This window comes from Brachyistius frenatus, unplaced genomic scaffold (assembly GCF_029030835.1).
Source record: "Brachyistius frenatus isolate BFR_SWC_R1_liver_20210118 unplaced genomic scaffold, ASM2903083v1 Contig_34, whole genome shotgun sequence".
NCBI classification, from domain to species: Eukaryota; Metazoa; Chordata; class Actinopteri; family Embiotocidae; genus Brachyistius; species Brachyistius frenatus.
The window spans coordinates 3,830,079-3,835,000 of NW_027210633.1; the positions used below are offsets into that span (position 1 = coordinate 3,830,079).

Below are 4,922 nucleotides of genomic sequence, written 5' to 3' on the forward strand. Positions count from 1 at the left end.
GGTACCACAAATCAGTGCAAGTATTAGTAAAATGATAAGAGAAAGTGTTATGTGACAAAGGGCAGTATTTACTGTGAAGTTAGCAGTTCTTAAAGTGGAGTCTGCAGACAACCATAAAGATGTTCCTGGGCCTCACCAGCAAAATTAATTTTTCAGGTGTGCAAATTTATTTGAAATTATTTTAAGAAATATGTAATGGGGATCCTTAAAACAGCCCCTGCAACTAATATGATCATCACATCTTTTACAGAGTGCACTGATATTTAGGCTTCTTCACAACTTGGTGTAGTACAATTGGAAAGTGTCACAATAGCGTTACCAATGGCTCTGTTCTATTCAGGTGCTTGTACATATAATACCAGGATCCTGCAGACAAAGTAGTTAAATGGAATTCAACTATCAGTTTTTTCCACTTCTGTCACTTTTCCCACTGTGACATGTCCAATTATCGGCTGTGAAATGAGCGTTTTGAGAGATATGACTTCTAAATTAGAAAGTGAACCACCCGGCTGTGGCGCACAAGGCTGAAGATGAAATCCTCCGGGGATTCTCCCCCTCTAGGTGTCTCTCTCCCAGCGCATTTGACGCCATGTGACTCTGCAGAGGCTCCTCCGGGCCGACAGAAGGCGCTGTGCTGCAGGCGGGGTCGGAGAGGCGCAGTGTGGGGGTTTCGTTGCCAGAGCTCCTCGGTGCGCTGTCCACTTCAGCACCACAAGCCGAGCGGAGGCAGCGGGCTAGCTAACGCCGAAGAGGAGGGACTGAACACACGGCTCCACATCAGCACCTGCGCCGACCCGCGTCCCAGATACAGAAAACACCGAAGAATACCCACCGATATCCGCCAGAAACGCCGACACCAAGGAGGCAAAAGACTGCAGAAAAGGTAAGAGTTTGCGAAGCTCAAACGGGATCAAGTTGGTGGATAACAACGGGGCATCCCCGAAGAAAAACACGCTCCCCTTCCCCTCCCCTCCCGGTCCATACATATTGCATGACCGTATAAAGGCGGTGTTTACGTTCGCTTCTTGAAGTGTTTGCGCCACATATATATATATATATATATATATATATATATATATAGTCACCCTGTGGTTAGTTTGTTGGGGACAAAGAGGGACAGGGCGGTAATATACGGCTGCACGGAGACCATGTTTAAGCTGGGGAGCCTCGTCGCTTTGCAGATGGTGGTGTTTTGTAACTCGTCGATTTCCGCTGCTTGCTCCACTGTGGCCAGCTGCTGCTTTCTTTCTTTCTTTTTTTTAAATGCCCTTCTGTCCGAGCTGCCTGCGGGACCTTTAATATCTCCGTCTCCATTTTTTTTGTTTGTTGGTGAATTAAAGGGCGTATTGTGTGGTTGAACCGCCTTTACTCAGTTTACACACCGTGCTCATCGGCGGAATTAGTTTGAAGGCGGACAACATGCATGTGTTTACCTGCAGAGCTTTGTCTGAATATGTAGATGTTAGACAGGATTCTCTAAAACAGGCAGACATTTGAATAGACTTCTGTCTACGTGGGTCTCAAACTGTCATGAGCAAGATACTTCGGGCTGCTCTTTCACACCGGACACTTCATCAGTCAGTACGAATACTTTGTTGAAGTCATTTGTTGTGCGAGTCAAGTGGAAGAATTCTGTAGGTTTATAATAAATCTGTTATTTCCTCGGTGAGGTATGTTCTTCTCCTCCCGGGCTCTCAGGCAGCCAAACTCTAAATGCTTGCTGATGATCATAAGTGTGCACAAAGGAGGCAGATCTTACAGGAATTATTCGATTTTTATTTGATAAAAATCTATAAACATGTAGATCATATTTTTTTTAAGAGTTAAAGTTTTGGTGACAATGGTTTTTGCACCTCTTTCAACCGACGTGGAATCTTACTGTCCGGTAACAAATACCAAAACAAATCTGTAAACAAAATAGGATATTGTAAGTAAATATTAGAGAGATGATCCCCGCAGTGACGAGAAAGTGATGATTCCAGCAGTTTCTCTGACGACGTGACACAAAACGTCGGTCGGGGAGCTCAACTGATTTGACAATTAATCCATCGCTTGCTGACCAAAAATAAATCAGCAACTACTTTGATATAATCTGTCAATCGTTTGTGTCAATAATGCCAAATGCCTGTTTCCAGGTTCCCAAATATGAGGACTCGCTGCTCTTCCCTTTTTTTTTTTTTTTATTTTTTTTTTTATATCACTATACATTAATATTTTATGACTTTGGACTGTTTGTCAGTCAAAACCAGCTCTCTGATAACATCCCCTCTGGGTTTTGGAAGATACGATGGACGCGGTCTTTTCTGACCATTTATAAACCTAACAACAAGAACGACGACAAAACCTCCAAATCCACCACGCTGCTTCCAAATTACACTACGATTTGCAGCTGTGCAGCAGGATCCACAAATCCCTGTGCGGTTCGTGCCCACCTAGCAAATGACTGTTTGGCTCCGTCCTCATGCGCACCCCATGAATCCGTAATCGGTGCTCGGTTCGTGACATGCTGCTCGGTAGAAAAGGGAAAGTCAGCAGGAGCTGTGGATGTGACAGGACAGTGACAGCGCTGACCTGATATTCCGCTGCGTAGGCCTTGAGCACCGCTGCGCTGGCCAGGCCAAACTAAAATACAGAGTGTGTCTGAGAAAGCAGTCTTCCATTTTGTCAGAGCGCTGCTGCTGGCGAGATCGGCCCAGGTGAGGTAAGAGGCTGATAAAGGGATTAGCTTGTATTAGGATGTGGCTGCTCATAGAGGTGTGAGAGAAATGTCAGTCACTCGCGCTCTATCTTCCCCTGCCGTCTGTCTCTCTGCCTCCCCTTCTCCACAAAGCATCTGTCTCCTGCCTGCTCTACATTCACATTGTTCTGAGATGAGCAGTGATACCCACCCCCACTCCCCCCACCCCCTACCCCACCCCCACCACCACTCTGCAGCAGCTCGGTGGTTCTCCTGGCTGTTCCTCCTCGCCACATGCAACCATCGTCGGTGCATGCCTCCCTGCGCCCTCCTCTCCCCTCATCCCCCTGGCAGACTTACACGCACACACACACACACACACACACACACACACACACACACACACACACACACACACACACACACACACACACACACACACACACACACACACACACACACACACACTCTGCTCCTCCTCCTGTCCTACTTCCTCCTTCTTCAGCTCTCCTGAAAGTCGAAGCCTTGAGGGGGGGAGGGGGGGAAGTTGGGGTCAGAGAGGGGGGGGGGCAGTTGAACAGGCAGCAGAGGAAAGATGGAAAGACTGTTTTTTGTTTTTATCAGGCTCAAATGTTTCTTGGCATCTGCAGAGTGTCAAAGCAGACAGACGTCGTCTGACGATGTGTACTGATGATGTGTTCGATAAAACAGCATACAAAATGCTGCAGTGTCAGAGCACGGCTGTCTGCCCAGATAGATGTGGATTCTTAAGACACAGGAAAATCAGCCTGAAACTACTTGGTGATTCTCCTTGAAACTGTACTTCAGTCGGCCAGCGAGGGGCTGCGTGGCATCACTGCAGGTGGTAATGCTTTATGTGTATATATTTACGAGGCTGATTTGTAGCTCCATTTCACTGCTGCATCATTTAAGTACAGTGGATGGAAAGTCTTTTTTTTTTTTTTTTTTTGTAGGTGATGAAGAGGTTAGCAGGAGCGGGGGAATTAAACCCCCCTCAACGTTTAAGATACTTCTTCACTCATAAGAGGCTTAAAAGTGTTAAATTAAATGGCACCATATTGTTTCGTTTTTCTGTCAGTTGCTTTCTTCACTGCTAGTCACAACTTTTTTGGACCCTTCATTTTATAGCTCTCTGTTTTTCTCATGACTTAGTCGCAGTGTGTTCATGAATGATGGGTACGATAATGACTAGCTGTAAATGATCTCCTACAGATGAGTGAACAAAGCAAATAAGTATATTTCAGTAGAGATAAATTGAATTCCTGCTATTATACTTTAGTGCAACTAAGATATTGCAGATAGGATCTAAAAAACAAACTGCACCACACGGCCCTGGCATTCAAAAGAAAACATCATTTTACATATGTAATTGGGTGGAGGAAGTTTTTACAGCATAGAAAATCTGCATTTAATTTTTCGATTGCTTCATTTATTTTGATCATTTTCTTAAACTAGATTGCACACTTTAATGCTCCTCATATGAGAAAATAAATCCTCAGTCCACATCCAGAAGTTGATATGAGGCTGCAGCAGTTTGTGGATATTTTCCAAAGTGTGGGTTATCTTGGTGTTTCCCCAGACACACGTTCATGTTTGAGCTTCGTTGGAAGTATAATAACTTTTCCACTGCCGGCACCGACTCCTCTCGCTTCTTTCAGTTTTCCATTGGGTGAAAGATGTAGACATAACCTGGCAATATTTTATAGTATCACCTCCATCAAAGTTCCAAATGAGCTGAACTAATACTAAAAGGTGGCGGGAAAACAATGCAGACCACTGATTGGTTCTACTATTTGCAGTACGATAACGGCTGCCTTTAGTTTTTAAAGTTACTGGCACCAAGCAAAAGAACGGCATGTTGGATTGAAGAGGTGCAGAGGTTCCTTTATTTGGTTGTTAGGGAGCGGATCCAGCCAGTGTGTGTGTCTCGTGTTGAAGATGTCGTCACGATAGTTTAACACTCTATCACTACATTGAAGAGGTACTATCTGCAGTGGAAAATAAAATCCAGGGAAGTCCCTGGTTCCAAAAGCAAGAAGAGAAGAGCTTTGTCTGTGGAAACCTGAGTGGAACAGGAGGAATGATTACAGCAGGCAGCAATGTTCACATGGGCACCCGAATACTGGTTTAGACAGACTTGACCAACTACAACCTGTCCTTTAAAAATACAACCACAAACCAGTGAAACAGTAATACATGGATGATATAATTTCCCATGATGATG

The 4,922-nt window shown here is 44.7% G+C and overlaps 1 protein-coding gene across 2 annotated transcripts in view; it reads left to right on the plus strand.

The window, feature by feature from the left end:
• The first annotated feature begins 704 nt into the window (after positions 1 to 704).
• The window catches only part of srrm3 (serine/arginine repetitive matrix 3), a 74,174-nt gene continuing 69,956 nt past the window's right edge, over positions 705 to 4,922 (plus strand). For both annotated transcript variants that reach the window (XM_069700749.1, XM_069700750.1), the window contains exon 1: positions 705 to 883. The gene's annotated coding sequence lies outside the window, so the exon portion shown is untranslated. The remainder of the gene's footprint in view (positions 884 to 4,922) is intronic.